We start from the raw sequence: 17,360 nt of genomic DNA, 5'->3' as shown, positions 1-17,360 counted from the left end.
CTGGTCTATAGTTTCCTGCTTTCTGTCTCCCTCCTTTCTTGAATAGGCATGTTACATTTGCGGCTTTCCAATCCACTGGGACCTCTCCAGAATCCAGGGAATTTTGGTAGATTACAACCAATGCATCCACTATCTCTGCAGCCACTTCTTTTAAGACCCTAGGATGCAAGCCATCAGGTCCAGGGGACTTGTCCACCTTTAGTCCCATAAGTTTGCCTAGTACTTTTTCTCTAGTGATGGTGATTGTTTTAAGTTCCCTACTCCCTATAGCCCCTTTATTATCTACTAGCTGGAGTGCCCGGCGGTGCCGAGGCTTTTTCGAGGGCATGTTGTTGTTGGAAGAGAGAGAGAGAGCAACTGGGGGGAAGAGAGAGAGCAACTGGGGGGAAGAGAGAGAGTGACTGGGGGGAAGAGAGAGAGCAACGGGGGGGAGAGAGAGAGCGACGGGGGGGAGGGGGGGAGGGGGGGAGGGGGAGAGGGGGTGGGGAGAGGGGGGTGGGGAGAGGGGGAGAGGGGAGGGGGGAGGGGAGAGGGGAGAGGGGGGAGAGGGGGGGGAGAGGAGGGGGAGGGGGGGAGGAGGGGGAGGGGGGAGGGGGGGAGAGAGGTGGGGAGGGGGGAGAGGGGGGAGGGAGGGGGAGGGGGAGGAGGATGGGGGAGGAGGGGGGAGGAGGGGAGAGGGAGGGGGAGAAGGGAGGGGGGAGGGGAGGAGGAGGGAGAGAGGAGGGGAGGGGAGAGAGGGGGAGGGAGAGAGGGTGTGTGTCTAGTGTGAGGAGATGGAGACTCTGCGCAGCCCCGGTGGACACCATCTGAGGTGAGTCTCTGTCTCTCTGCGCTTAGCTAAACGTCTGAGCTCGGGCATTGATGTCCTCCCTCTCTCTCTTCTCCCTCCCCTCTCTCCCTCTCTCCCCCCCTCCCCCCCCCCCCTCCCCCCTCCTCTCCCCCCCCTCCCCCCCTCTCTCCCCCCTCTCTCCCTCCTCCCCCTCTCTCCCTCTCCCCTCCCCCCTCCCCCTCTCTCCCCCTTCTCCTCCCTCCTCTCCTCCCTCCTCTCACTGCCTCCCTTTCATTTCTCCTTCCCTCCCCATCTCCCCTCCTCTCACTCACTCCCTTTCACTTTCTCCCTCCCTCCCTCTCCCACTCCTCCTCTCACTCACTCCCTTTCACTTTCTCCCTCCCTCCCTCTCCACCCCTCACTTCCTTCCCTCCCTCCCCTCCCACCCACCCCTCAGTCTTTCCCGCCCTCCCCCTCCCCGGGCCCTCTCCCTCCCCGGCCCTCTCCCTCCCCGGCCTCTCCCTCCGGCGCTGCTCGTGATATCGCGCTGCGGACGCAACCGCCCAGGAGACTCCGTGCTCCCGGCCTGAGTCAGTGGACGCTGCGAGCAACGGGTACCCTCCCCCCCTCTCCCTCCGGCGCCGCTCGTGATATCGTGCTGCGGGCGCAACCGCCCAGGGGACCCCGTGCTCCCGGCCTGAGTCAGTGGCCACGCGAGCAACGGGTATGGGGCTGGGGGGGGGAGGAGTAAAGAAAAAAAAGCTGTCGGCCAGCCTTCAGGGCGGGGTGAAGAAGCCGGAGGCCATTTTGTCATGTCGGTTGGAAGCAGGCAAAATGTCTTTTTTTTAAAAAAAAACTGCAAAATGTCTTTATTTTAAAAAAAAGGAGCTACAAAGTACAAACATTGGAAATTTGTATTTTTTTTAAAAGAATCCCTCCTAACTACAAAAGGTGAATTTTTTTTAAGGAAAGAAGATATAAAGTTAGAAGATATGCTGGCAAACAGATCCCCAAGCTTCAAGGCTTGAGGCCTGAGGCCTGCAGGCATCAGACCTCGAGAAAAATTGACATACTGGACTCATTTATTACACGCAAATAATATAATGAGCTAGTTGGGCTCCCTAAGTACTGAATTTGTGCTGCATAAAATCCCCTCAAACGTACAGAAAGTGGGGAAAAAAAAATAAACTTACGAATCAAGATGGCTGACACTCACCTCGGTTCAAACGATTAGGCGCGCCCACACACGCACCAATTGGTTGACCGTCATGTCACCGAAGCGAGGATTGGTCATCGTCCTGTCACTCGACTCTAGAGGGCCCGCCCGCAACGCGCGACGAACTCGCCCCCGCCACGCAGCGATTGGTGACCGTCGGGTCGCTCGACCGTACGATTGGTCGACCTTAATGTCACTCTATGCTGTCAGTCTATGCTAATGAGCGGATAATGAGCGGAATTTTGAATGTTTTTTTGGATACTGCGGCCGCAATTGTTGTCTCACCGAAACGTAAATACACTTATGACCGTTCTGGAATTGTAAGCTTTCTTTTGATGCAACGCACGTGTAGGTACGCTCTATAACTTTAGAGTGTATAGCCAGACAGATAGACAGACAGACAGACAGACAGACAGACAGGCAGACAGACAGATTGATCCTTTTATATATATAGATTATTACTGGGATGCTTTTCATGTCTTCTACCATGAAGACCAATACAAAATATTTGTTCAAGGTCTCTGCCATTTCCCTGTTTCCCTTATTAATTCCCCAGTCTCATCACTTTGGTTACTCTCTTCCTTTTTATATACCTGTAGAAGCTCTTACTGTCAGTTTTTATATTTCTTGCTAGTTTTACTCTCATAATCTATCTCTCTCTTTTTATCATTTTTTTAGTTGTCCTTTGCTGGTTTCGAAAAATTTCCCAATCCTCTGGCCTACCACTAATCTTCATCATTGTATGCCTTTGTTTTCAATTTGATACCATCCTTAATTTACTTAGTTAGCCACAAATGGTTCATTCCTCTCTTAGAGTCTTTCTTTCTCACTGGAATATATCTTTGCTGAGGTTATGAATATCTCCTTTAAATGTCTGCCACTGCTTATCTACTGTCTTACCCTTTAATCTATTTTCCCAGTCCACTTTAGCCAACTCTGTCTTCATACCTTTGTAATTGCCTTTATTTAAGTTCAGGACACTAGTTTGAGATCCAAGTTTCTCACCCTCAAACTGAATTTGAAATTCTAACATGCTATGATCACTCTTCCCTAGAGGATACTTTACTATGAGATCATTAATTAATCCTATCTCATTACACATTACAGATCTAAAATAGCCTGCTCCCTGGTTGGTTTCACAATGTAGTTGTTCTAAGAAACCACCCGAATACACTCTATGAACTCTTCCTCAAGGCTACCTTTGCCAATTTGATTTGTATGAAGATTAAAATCTCCCATGATTATTGCAGTACCTTTCTTACAAGCCCACATTATTTCTTGATTTATACTCTGTCCTACAGTGTAGCTACTGTTAGGGGGCCTATAGATTACTCCCACCAGTGACTTATTTCCCTTATTATTTCTTATCTCCACCCAAACTGATTCTACATCTTGATCTTCTGAGCCAATATCATTTCTCACTACTGCACTGATCTCATCCTTTATTAACAGAGCTACCCCACCAGATTTTCCTTTCTGCCAATCCTTCCAAAATGTCAAATACTCCTGAATATTCAGTTCCCAGCCTTGGTCACCTTGCAACCACGTCTCTGTAATGGCTATCAGATCATACCCATTTATTTCTATTTGTGCTGTCAAATCATCTATCTTGTTATGAATGCTCCATGCATTCAGATGAAGCACTTTTAATTTTGTCTTTTTACCATTTATCCCTACTCTGACTCTACTTTCTGATGCTCTCTTATGTTTATATGCTCTGTCCCTTCCTATCACACTCTGGTTATCATTACCCCTATCGCTACCCTGCACTATTGCTTTCCCCTCACCTGAACCCTCCCCCCACCCCCCCATTATTTAGTTTAAAGCCCTATCTACAGCACTAGTTATTTGATTCGCCAGGACACTGGTCCAGCATAGTTCAAGTGAAGCCCGTCCCAATGGAACAACTCCCTCTTTCCCCAGTACTGGTGCCAGTGCCCCATGAATCGAAACCCATTTCTCCCACACCAGTCTTTGAGCCACGCATTCATCTCTCTGATCTTATTTACCCTATGCCAATTTGCTCGTGGCTCAGGTAGTAATCAGGTGCTTTTTAATTTAGTCCCTAGCTGGTCTTACTCCCTCAGCAGAACCTCTTTCTTTGTTCTACCTATGTCGTTGGTACCTACGTTGACCACAACAACTGGATCTTCCCTCTCCCACTCCAAGTTCCTCTCCAGCCCAGAGGAGATGTCCTTAACCCTGGCACCGGGCAGGCAACTCAGCCTTCGGGATTCATGCTCTTGGCTGCAGAGAACAGTATCTATCCCCCTTACTATACTGTCCTCTACCACTACAACATTTCTTTTTACTCCCCCCACTTGAATGGCCCCCTATACCACGGTGCTGTAGTCAGTTTGCTCATCCTCCCTGCAGTCTCTGCCCTCGTCCACACAGGGAGCAAGTACCTCGTACCTGTTGGACAAGTGCAAGGGCTGAAGCTACACCAATACTACTTCCTGAATCCCCATACCTGCCTCACTCAAAGTCACACCCTCCTGTTCCTGACCACGGACCAAATCTGAAGTATTTAACCTAAGGGGTGTGACTACCTCCTGGAACAAAGTGTCCAGGTAAATTTTTCCCTTCCTGATGTATCGCAGTGTCTGCAGCTCGGACTCCAGCTCATCAACTCTGAGCCAAAGTTCCTCGAGCTGCAGACACTTACTGAAGATGTGGTCACCCTGGATCACACTGGGGTCCATCAGCTCCCACATGCTACAGCTGCAACACATCACCTGCCCTGCCATCTCTATTGTATTTTATTTAATTAATTACGTCAATATCAATCAATTGTCTATTTATAGATTTTAAGCTAGGTTATAACTTTGTTTAATTTATTAAATTTATTAAAATAAGTTTAGTTAGTTATAAATTTAGTTATATGCTTTAGGTCTTTACTGTAACTTAGCCCTCAGTCCTAAGAGAAAATAAATACTCACCGCCAATCACCTACCTGCTTACCTGTGATGTCACACTTTGATTTTTTGTTATTGAATTGGAGCCTCGCTGCTCCTCCCCCGCTGGCTCTGCTCTCAGGCCTCTTCTCGCCGCGCTCTTTATTCTGCTCCCGCTGCCGCTCCTGTTCCGCCCAGGTCCGCTGTATTAGAAAAGAGGGGTAAGTTACCTGGATGACTCATCAAACCAGGAAGTTGAGTTCACCAGATTTGATTGTCCATAAACTTTGTTTGAAATATTAGTTTTGACTGAAGTGATCAGAAAAATATTTTCTTAGCTGTACTGCTAAGCAAGAATTCTGTCAACTGCCTTTCAGAAGTTTCATGCAGGGAACTCTTTTGCTTCCTCACTTCTGTCAGGGAGCCCTTACCATGGCGTTTAGTATGAGTGTTCTCATAAACCTCCTTATGCCGGAGGCAGAACAAAAGCAGGACGAAAAGGAAATGACAGAGGCATAAAGGATAAGGTTACACCAAAAGAGAAAAAAAAACAACTCGAAGGGACCCTTCCTCCAGAATCTAAGCACCACACTGTTCACTCAATGCCATCTCAGAAGAAGTCTACTTAAGGAGACAAATCACTAAAAGCATTATAAACAAGAGGTAAGGAGGCCTTGAAAGAACTAGTATAGAATTTGTTGGTGCCGTGCCTGTTTTATAGGCGTAAAACAGGCACCTAAGCATCCAATATGGTGTTTGGCATGTATGCCCATTGCTCAATGGAAATTTGTCACCGTCATATTGGATTGGGCTCCTCCATGGGTGTCCATGGTGCCCATGGTGCCCATGGTGCCCATGGTGGAAGTATTCAAAATGATAATTAAAATATTTAAATATGCTTGTTGCAGAACCCTTTAGTGAAATTGAGCTGCTCCAGCACTGACTCGTCATGTAGTAAACTCACTCAGCATCTTGAGCTGCTAACAGGCAGCAAGGATACTTCAGCAGCACTATTTAAAGGGCTTATCCACTACATGCAGGACAGCCGCTGGTTTGCCCTTTTAGGCTGCTGGTTAAATTTTGAGCATTTTTTGTCCTATTTTCTCACTTCTACAATTGAGAAGAAGTTCTTGTTGGTGCTGCACTGTCTTTGGCTGCTTTCAAAACAGTTTTATTGCAGTCATGGGTGGCCGAGAAGATGAAGGCGAGCAGCCAAGAAGACAGAAGCAGCAGCTGCTGGGACAAGAGGGAGCATGAGGGCATTGCACAGAAGGCCATACCCACAGAGTTTGGAATGCCTCGTCCTTCTGAGCTTTGCAGGGATTAGTTTCAAGAAGCCTGTATTGTTCATTGGCTACATGCCTGCATCATTATAATGAGGTCCCAGTACCAATTTCACGTGTTTTCGGGTGCAATCGAATTTCTAAGCCTATATGTCCTATTGCAACCTAACCTCCAAACATACTCTCAAACACAAAAAGCAAAGAACAGACTTATTTCAGAACACTTAATTTCATATCACAATGTAGTTTTACTCAGCACATATTTTTTACAGCTAGTGCTTCTTATTACCATCATACCTACCTCAGTACTTTGCTGTGCTGTTCTTAAAACTATCATGGTGCTACAGAAGGTGATACCTGAGGGCCAGAGATTCCAGTGGTGCTTGGCTGCACTCCAGTATTATGAGCCTCTCGGGACTGAGGTGACAGTTATAATGATCAGTAACCTGTCATTCTAGAATGGTACACTAGGTGGAGCTGTATGTTGCTGTATGTTTAGCTGTATGTATATAAGAGTGGACTACCCATGATGCACTAGGCTACCCACAAGGCAGTAGTCAAGATGGATACTGTACCAAGTCCACATGGCATGAATAAAGTGACTAGCTAGAAGCTAGCTGTTCATAATGAAAACGACTAGTTATTAATGAACATAACATGGAACCAGGATTGGTAAAATCTGCTGAATATTGTGAAACGCGACATGGAGCATTTGAAGCCACCGGAGGGTTTGAAACTCACGGGGAATGTCGACTGCAATTGGCGGACTTTCAAACAACAATTCGAACTCTACATTGCTGCCATCGGGTTCAGTACGAAGCCAGACACAAGGAAAATAGCATTGCTGCTCACGGTTGCAGGCCCACAGGCGATAGAGGTATTTAATACATTTGTATTTAATCAAGAGGAGGACAGAGAAAAACTGGACGATGTGCTAAAGAAATTTGATACACATTGTTCTCCCAAAAAGAACGAAACCTATGAGAGGTACGTGTTCTGTTCATGGACACAGCAGCAAAATTAGACTTTTGATAGCTTTGTGACCGATCTGAAACTGAAAGCACAGACATGTAATTTCTCTGAACTGAAATCATCCATGATTCATGACCAGATTGTGTTTGGTATTCATGATAAAAAGGTCAGGGAACGTCTGTTGAGAGACACCGAGCTAACATTGGAAAATGCTGTGAAAATATGCCAGGCCAGTGAGCTAGCTCAAAAGCACGCGAAGACTTTCAGTGAAAATAATAATAATGCGATTGTAGTAAGTGATAGTGCTGCTGTCGGTGCTGTGTACTACAAAGGAAAGAAACGTGGGCAGAACAGAAATGAAAAGCAATCGGAGGAAGGAATTTTTAATTGTACATGCTGTGGTTACAAACACCAGTCACGACAATGCCCTGCGTTTGGGGAAATGTGCACAAAATGTCATGGAAAGAATCACTTTGGCAAACAATGCTTTTCAAAAGTAAAAACTAAGAAAGGGCAATGAGTTAATGTGATTGAGGACACTGATTTAAGTGAGACATTTTCTGTAGGAATGGTGTCATGTGACAATATCAAAAAGGATACAGAAAATGTGCAGCCCTCAGGAATGGACAATGCTGAACATAAAGTTAATGCAGTAAAAGAGGACAAATGGATGATCCCACTGCAGGTAAATGGAGCATTAGTTACATTGAAACTAGACACTGGGGCAAAAGCAAACTTAATCAGTATGAGTGACATTAAAAACATGAAAAAAAAGCCCAAAATACAGAAAAAGTCAGTACTACTGAAGGACTATAATGGACAGAAAATAGATAGCTTGGGTGTATGCAGACTTAAAGTGACAGTCAAAGACAAAGTGCATCATCTCATGTTTTCTGTTGTGGCTGAAGGACTTGATTCACTACTAGGTGACAAAGCTTGTGAGGACTTAGAACTGGTCAAGAGAGTCTACCGTATAAACTGTGCCATAAACAGATCAGATGACTCGATGGATTCTGTAGTGAGTAATTTCCAGGATGTGTTCAAAGGATTTGGAGTTCTACCATTCACTTACAAGATCCAGCTAAAGGAGGATGCTCAGCCAGTGGTACATGCTCCACGGAGAGTTCCAGCACCCCTGTGTGACCGGCTCAAGAATGAACTGGACAGAATGACCACACTAGGAGTCATCAGGAAAGTCGAAGAGCCAACAGACTGGGTTAACTCCATGGTATGTGTAAAGAAAAAGAACAATGATCTAAGAATATGCATGGATCCAAAGGACTTAAATGCAAACATAAAACGTGAACACTACCAGATTCCCAAGCAAGAAGAAATCACCAGTGATATGCCAGGTGCCAGATACTTCACAAAGCTCGATGCCTCACAAGGATTTTGGCAACTAAAACTGGATGAAGAAAGCACCAAATACTGTACCTTCAACACACCATTTGGCAGGTATGGTTTCCTCAGAATGCCTTTCGGGATAATATCTGCATCTGAAATCTTTCATAGAGCGATGGAACACATAATTGAAGATCTGGAAGGAGTTCGGGTCTATGTTGATGACATCATCATCTGGGGCTCCACACTGAAAGAACACAATGAGAGACTGACTAAAGTGCTACAGAGCATACGCCGGAATGGACTGAAGCTCAACAAAGCCAAGTGTCAGTTTGACATCCAGGAAGTCACTTTCCTAGGAGATAATCTATCTGGTAAAAGAATAGAGCCAGATATGGAAAAAGTAAACGCCATACTCAACATACCCCGACCCACTGACAAAAAAGGAGTGCTACGCATCATGGGGATGATAAACTTCATTGGAAAGTTCATTCCTAACTTGTCAGCCAAGACAGCCTGTCTGCGAGACCTGCTACATAAAACAAATGAGTTCGCATGGACAGAAAGACATGAACAAGAGTGGATGAACCTCAAAACAGTGCTGACAACCACACCTGTACTCACCTTCTTTGACCCAACAAAGAGAATCAAAGTGTCAATGGATGCATCAAAAGATTGCCTAGGCGCGGTCTTGCTACAAGCAGAGGGTGAAGATTGGAAGCCTGTTGCCTATGCCTCCAGGTCTATGACTGATTCATGGTACCAAGAGTGGGGTGAAGATTGGAAGCCTGTTGCCTATGCCTCCAGGTCTATGACTGATTCTGAGTGTCGATATGCCCAGATTGAAAAGGAATGTCTAGGCTTGGTAGTTGGACTAGAAAAGTTCCATGGCTACATATATGGACTTCCCACCTTCACTGTTGAGACAGACCACAGCCCACTGGTTGCCATCATAAAAAAAACCTGAATGAGATGTCTCCAAGGATTCAATGACTCATGATGAAGCTGCAAAGATATGACTTTGAACTGATCTGCACACCAGGCAAACACATAGTGTTAGCAGATGCACTATCCCGAGCACCCACAATGAGTCATGTGAGCTCTACTGAAGAAGACGTGGATGTTCATGTGAGTATGGTCACTGCTGCGCTGCCCGTGTCTGACACAAAATCAAAGCAAATAGTGTTACAAACAGTAATAGAGAACATTCACCATGGTTGGCCAAAAGGTTCCTGTCCAAAGTATATCACATAAGGTCAGAGTTGAGTGTCGCAAGTGGGCTATTACTAAAACAGAACAGAATAGTCATTCCACAGGCTCTACATCAAGACATGCTCAAAAGGATTCATGAGGAACACCTCGGAATTGAAAAATGCAAAAGGAGAGCAAGAGACACTGTTTATTGGCCTGGCATAAATAAGGACATTGAGAACATGATAGGCAAATGTGAGACATGTCAGAAACACCAAAACAAACAAACAAAGGAACCAATGATAGTAGCTGACTTACCAACAGCACCATGGCAAAAGGTTGGTATGGACCTCTTTCATTTGAATGGTAAAGACTATCTAATAGTGATTGACTACTATTCTAACTATCCTGAGATGGCGCTGCTCTCAAACACCACAGCAAGCAGTGTCATAATGCATGTGAAATCTATCTTCGCCAGACATGAAATTCCCAGGATTGCCGTTAGCGACAATGGTCCGTGCTTTAACTGTAAGGAGTGGCTTCAGCACATCACATCCAGTCCTTTGTATGCTCAGTCGAATGGTAAGGCAGAGAAAGGTGTTCAATGTTCTCAAACAGCTACTGAAGAAAGCAACAGAAAGCAAGTCTGATCCTTATCTCGTCCTGCTGAGCTACCGAGCCTCACCTTTAGACTCTGGTTCTTCACCTGCTGAACTCCTAATGGGTCGCAAGTTGTGTACCACGCTACCCTGCTGTGCAAAAGAAAAGCAGAGTAAGGAACTGAGACAGAGACTTCAACTGTTAAAGCTGAAACAGAAATCATACTATGACAAGTCATCCAAAACTCTGAAACCATTGACAAGGGATGATGTTGTCAGGATTGAGGATCCAGGTGCATGAAACAGGAAAGCTACAGTTCTTGAGGAAGTAGGACCAAGGTCATACACTGTTAGAACTGAGGAAGGACAGATTCTCAGGAGGAACCGCCGTTCCCTCCTAAAAACACAGGAGACTATCCAACAGCAGATTGATGACAATGCCGCAACTGCATCTTGTCAATCAACACCAGAACAATCTAACACAAACACACATACAGGCTCTCATGAAAACACATCAGACTTACCTGTGCTGAGAAGATCCACACATGAAGTAAAAAAGCCTGATAGACTTTAGCTTTGAGTATAAAGTAAAGCTTTGAAAATGTGTTGACTGTTGTGAAAATGTTTATGTTTATAGAGCACTAACAAAAGTGTTACTGATATCATCTTTATTGTTTTTCTTGAAAGTTGATTGATATTGATTTTGTTTAACCTCAAAGAAAGGGGATGTAATGATCAGTAACCTGTCATTCTAGAATGGTACACTAGGTGGAGCTGTATGTTGCTGTATGTTTAGCTGTATGTATATAAGAGTGGACTACCCACGATGCACTAGGCTACCCACAAGGCAGTAGTCAAGATGGATACTGTACCAAGTCCACATGGCATGAATAAAGTGACTAGCTAGAAGCTAGCTGTTCATAATGAAAACGACTAGTTATTAATGAACATAACAACCCTCTTCTCAGGGTTTCTGAGTCCTGGGAGGACTCTTCAGCAAGCTGCATCACCACTGCAAATGCATAGACACCCTGGTCCTGTATCCTGACACCTACGTGAGCAGGCATCTAGCAGGGCCGGCTAGAAAAGTCACATGAACTGTTATCTAGCGAGACGATGGCATCGGCCATGCTACTTCCATTATGTCCTGAATCTGAGGTCGGAATTTTCACATTGAAGAGTATGCCGGCTTGGGGGCGGGTCGATGGTTAAAAACGCAAAAATTGACAGCACGTCGGGAGCCCACCATCCTCCTGCCGACTTCCGCCTTTAACTCGGGTGCGTTTTGAGGCGCGCCATGGACCCGCTCGGGGGAGGTGGGTGACCTCATTGAGGTATTTAACTGCTCATTTACAGACCCTTAACTGCTTTTTTAATGTTAGGTTTGAACTTTAAATGGTTGCGCACGAGATTCACGCACCTTGGGAACCTTGCCTGTGAAGGGGAGGTGGAAGTTCAATGGCCATTGTGCGAGTTTATTAAGTGACAGCTGGAAAAAAACATAAATACTCACACCTTACACCTGCTTCCTTGTCTAATGGAAAGGCTCTTGCTGACAGCATTTTGTGCAGAGATTTAGCTGTCAGGAGTTTGCAGGTGATTTCTGCAATCTCGGAAGCCACTCTCACCACATTGCTAGTCACTCTCAGTACATTGGAGGATTGGGCCTATGATCTCCACTTTACCTGCCATCTACAACACCAGCCACACCAGCAACAGCAGCCACAACACCAGCAGCAGCAGCCACAACACCGGCAGCAGCAGCAGCAGCAACCACACCAACAGCCTTCTCCTCACCAACCTGATGCTCCACAGGAGAGAGGGGGTCAGCACAGGGGTGCACCACGCCAGAGGCGATACCCCCAACACAGGGTATACAAGCAGAGGATGAGCTTCCTCGACATGACTGAGCAGCAGTGCTTCAGGAGGCTCAGGCTATTGCGCCAGGTTGTCACAGATATTTGTAGCTTGCTGGAACAAGACCTGCTGCCCAGAGGACCTGGTGAACATACTATACCAGTGGCTGTCAAAGTCACCACCGCCCTCAACTTCTTCGCTTCAGGCTCCTTCCAGGGATCTGCAGCAGACATTTGCAGCATCTCGCAGTCGGCCGCCCACAGATGCATCACCCAGGTGACCGATGCCATGTTTCACAAGTCAGCCAATTATGTCAACTTTGCCACTGATGAAGCCAATGTTACTGAGCGGGTGCTCGGCTTTGTGGCTCTGGCTAGCTTCCCACAGTTGCCGGGTGTCATCGACTGCACACATGTGGCCATGAAGACAACCTCACATCATCCTGGAGTGTTTGTGAACCACAAGGGCTTCCACTCCCTCAATGTGCAGCTCATCTGCAACCATAAAAAGATCATCACCCATGCATGTGCCAGATTCCCTGGCAGCTGTCATGATTCTTCTGTGTTGCGACAGTCCACCCTCCATTAGCTCTTCGCACCTCCAAACAGACTTACCGGCTGGCTGATTGGAGACAAGGGCTATCCACTGAAAACGTGGTTGATGACACCATTAAAGAGGCCAAGCAATGAGGCCAAGGAGCGCTATAATGAGAGCCACATGCCCACCAAATGTGTCATAGAGCAAGTAATCAGCATGCTGAAAGTGTGCTTCAGATGCCTTGACAGATCTGGAGGAGCTCTTCAGTACACACCAGCCAGGGTCTCCAGAATCATCGGCGTATGCTGCGCGCTGCACAACAAAGCGCAGCAGCGAGGATTAGAGCTGCAGGAGGAGCAAGGCGCAGAGGAAGAGGAGGAGGAGGAGGAACACGAGGAGGAAGAGTAGGAGGAGGAACCTGAGGTGGAGATGGCACCAGCAGCAGTGCACACTGCTGCATGGGAGGCCCGGAATAGCCTTATAATGGCCCGATTTACTTAACTTGCTCCAATGCACCCATTTGGCTCTCAGATGCTGTACCAACTTCCACCAGCCCACCCTGCCCCACCCCGACCCACCCCCGCCAACAATACCACAAAGCAGTCCGAAAATAACTAAGCCATTCCTGTCACCCAAACCCCCATTGTTCGAGGTTAAGTAATGTCTCACCATTCACTCCAAGTGACAAAGCCACTTCCCAGGTAGCAGGCAAAAATGGACACGATGGGAAAGTACACGCACCCCGAGGTTTCTCTGTTCCTACACCCCCTTTAAAATTGTACCATTTAGTTCATATTGCCTCTTCTTGTAATGTATTATCACATGGTTTGTCACATGGTTTAGTATGAACATGCTCAGTTCACTCTGGCCTAGTAAAGCAAGCACATGAACTAGCAACTTGTGTCTCTGCCCTTCATTTGTTTTACCCAAGTATATTACATTTTTGGCAATGAGAATGGGATCCCAAAGCCATTTTTAGGGATCATGGAAGGACACATTGTTCAACCTTCGAGTGGAAAAGTTTAAGGTGAATTTGTGACACCTAAACTGAATTTTTGCAATGTTTTACTGTTAATGCTGATGCAAAATTGTCTGTGCTTCACCTTTGCGTGTATGTATACACAGCAACAGTGGCGTTGATTCTCACAGGTACACAGGTAACGTGCTGAGTCACTGTTCAATGGGATTGGGACAATCATGACTGCACCTATGGGATTCATTGGAAGCCTCAACGAACCATTCAGTTCTTACATTGAGCGGATGGAGATGTTTTTTAAGGCCAATAACATAATTGAGACCAAAGATGCAGATGAGAATGTTCAAGCTCAAAATAAAGTAATTCGTGAACGGAAAAAACCTATTTTTCTAACAGAGATTAGGCCAGATATCTACGGAACATTGACAAGCTTACTTGCGTCAGGGAAAGCGAAGGATGCGGCGTTTGAAGACATTGTCGAGAAACTCGAGGACCATTTTGACCCAAAGCCGTTAGAAATAGCAGAGAGCTATAAGTTTGATACCAGAAACCAAAAACAAGTGAAACCACCAGTGAGTACATTGCAACTCTTAAGAACCTGTCTTTGCATTGTAACTTCGGCACATTTTTGGATCGTGCATTGTGAGATAAGTTTTTTTGTGGCCTGGCGGATGAGTGCACACAGTCCAAGTTAATGAACACACCGAACCTAATGTTTGACATAGCATGCAAAATTGCCTTATCTATGGAGATGGCGCCTAAGAATGCTCGGGAGCTCCATCCAACTCAAGTGACTAGTGCAGCTGAGGTCTACAGTCACAAAGCCACCACAAAGCCTAAAGTTGTGAGACCAAGTCGAAAGTATTTCGGTGAGAGCAGTTCAGTGAATTGCTATCGCTGCAATGGAAATCACTCACCACAGTCCTGGCAATACAGAAATGTGAAGTGTTTTCACTGCCAGAAGCAAGGCCATATTTCAACAGCTTGAAGTGCTAGATGGGCAATAAATTCTGGCCTTGCCAGCGACGCCCACATCCCATAAAAACAAATTTTTAAAAAATCTAAAGCGTGAAGTAAGAACCATTCTCGAGGCAATGCAAAGCAACAACAAAAAAAATGAGGAATTCACAATATTGAAGTGAACACACCTGATGTTGAATATCTAGGCATCTACAGTATCTATGACACTAGTGGCAACACAAGCAGTTGTGAGAAAGACCTCCATACAAAACTATTGATCAATGATCAATATATTGATATGTATATCGACACAGTGGCGGACTGCTCTATCATGAGTAAGGACACATATAAGAGTAAGTTTAATCAAATACCATTTGCAAAGAGTACCGTAGAGTTAAAAACCTACTCTGGAGAAATCCTAGAGACATGTGGACCAATGGAATGTACAGTTCAACACCATGACAAGTCAGTAAAGCTGCCTATTATTGTAGTGAGTTACAACAGGCCAACACTCATGGGCAAAGACAGGTTGAGAAAGTTAAAACTAGACTGGAAAAGCATCTTCAGTGTAGATGCTTCAAAGAAGCAACTCAACACAATGCTGAACAAGTATAAAAGCATGTTCACAGACAGTTATGAGGGCATCACTGGGTATGATGCATATATCTGCATCAAGTCCAACACGAAGCCTGTCTATTTTAAGGCAAGGTCAGTCCCCTATGTGTTGAAAAGTCAGGTGGAGGAAGAGCTAGAGAAACTGAGAGAGAACGGATGTGCTAGTAAAAGCTGACAAAAGTGAATGGGCTACCCCGATCATGGTAGTGCCCAAAGCAGACAAAACTGTACGCTTGTGTGGTAAAGTTACTATCAACCAAGCAGTTGACAATGAACAGTACTCGTTACCTACATCGCAAGATTTGTATGCAGCACTCTCTGGGTCAAAGGTTTTCTCCAAGCTTGACCTGTCGCACGCTTACACTCACCTGAATGTTGACAAAGAGGGTCAATAGTATCTCACTATTAACACACACAAGGGACTGAACTCATACACCAAGCTGCTGTATGGTGTAAAGTCCTCCCTCAAAATCTTCCAGGCTATGATGGATATGATATTGCAAGGATTTCCAAATTTCTTATGCAATCAAGACGATGTGTTGATCACAAACAGTGAGGAAGAAAATCTAGAAGTGTTAGATTTAGTGCTTCAAAGGTTGAATTCCCACAATGTCAAATTGAAGAGGGGCAAATGTGCTTTTGTGCAGCCCAAGGTTGTGGTCTGAAAGTTGTTGCAAATGGCTTGCAACCAATGAAGGAAAAGGTTGATGCTGTCATCAATGCTTCAAAGCCACAGAACGTGTCTGAGTTAAGATCTTTCTGTGGCGGTACCACCGGTTGTCCCTTACATTGAGATACATAATTCCCTTTAACTTACCTTACTGTATGTGTCTGTTACTATACTCAGGCTTCTCTCCTGTACTCTGACGTCATGACATCAGAGCTCGGAACCTTCCAACAGTAGAGCTCGGAACCTGCTGGCAGTTGAGCTCGGAACCTGCTGGCAGTTGAGCTGGGAAACTTCTAGTCAGTCCTCGTGGAGTCCCCGCTGGGACAAGACCTATACCACGGTGCTCCTACAGTCAGCCATCTTACCTGATGTAATTAGTCTGTTCCTGTAAATAAACAACTTGTTAATAGTTCGTCAAAGTCAAACTCTCTTATTTAGTGGCGATCTACACGAACCGCTGTCATCAATGCTTCAAAGCCACAGAACGTGTCTGAGTTAAGATCTTTCCTTGGAATGGCCCAGTACTAAGCACGTTTTGTACCTGAGTTAGCGACCATGTTAGCTCCATTGCACGAGCTCCTCAAGAAGGATGTCCGGTGGAAGTGGACAAAAGCGCAACAGGAAGTTTACGGCACTTGTAAGAGAAGTCTCTCTAGCGATGCTCTACTTGTGCACTATGACACAGAGCATGAGCTTAAGTTAGCTTGTGATGCTTCTAGTTATGGTGTGGAAGCTGTCATAAGCCATGTAATGGATGATGGCCAAAAGAAACCAATCGCATTCGCATCATGAACCCTCACAAAGAGCGAAAGAAACTATGCGCTAATTGAAAAGGAAGCACTCGCCATAGTGTTTGGAATCAAGAAATTCCAACAGTTCCTGATCGACAGAAAGTTTATCCTGATAACTGATCACAAACCGCTTTTAGCAATATTGGGGCCCAAATCTGCCATCACTGCAATTGCCGCATCAAGAATGCAATGTTGGTCAGTGTTGTTGTCACAATTGAACATCGCACTTCAAAGCAAAAAGCAATCACAGATGCCTTGTCCAGGTTTCCCCATGAAGACTCATGTGTTGGGAGTGAAGGTGAGGTTTTCATGCTAGGTGCAGTTGACAAAGACTTTCCCATGAATGCAACTGAGATTGCAAATGAGACTCAAAAGGACTCAGTACTGAAAAGAGTGTATAAAAACACCTTGAATGGATGGACACAGAATTGAAACCATTCCATAACCGTCGTACTGAATTGTCTTGAGAGCAAGGTTGTATCAAGTGGGGAAACAGAGTGGTGGTACCTACTTCTTTGAGAAATAGAATTCTGGCCAAATTTCGTACTGAATATCCAGGGATCGTCAGTATGAAATCAACTGCAAGAAGCTTTGTTTACTTCTGGATTGGACAGTGATCTTGAATCACTTGTCAGCAAACGTAGCATTGGCCAAAACTGCAGCAACAAACCACCCAAAACTCCACT

Source organism: Somniosus microcephalus, chromosome 1, assembly GCF_052327205.1.
Source record: "Somniosus microcephalus isolate GS21.2 chromosome 1, FLI_Smic_1.0, whole genome shotgun sequence".
NCBI lineage: Eukaryota > Metazoa > Chordata > Chondrichthyes > Squaliformes > Somniosidae > Somniosus > Somniosus microcephalus.
Note: the sequence above shows the minus strand (reverse complement) of the source record.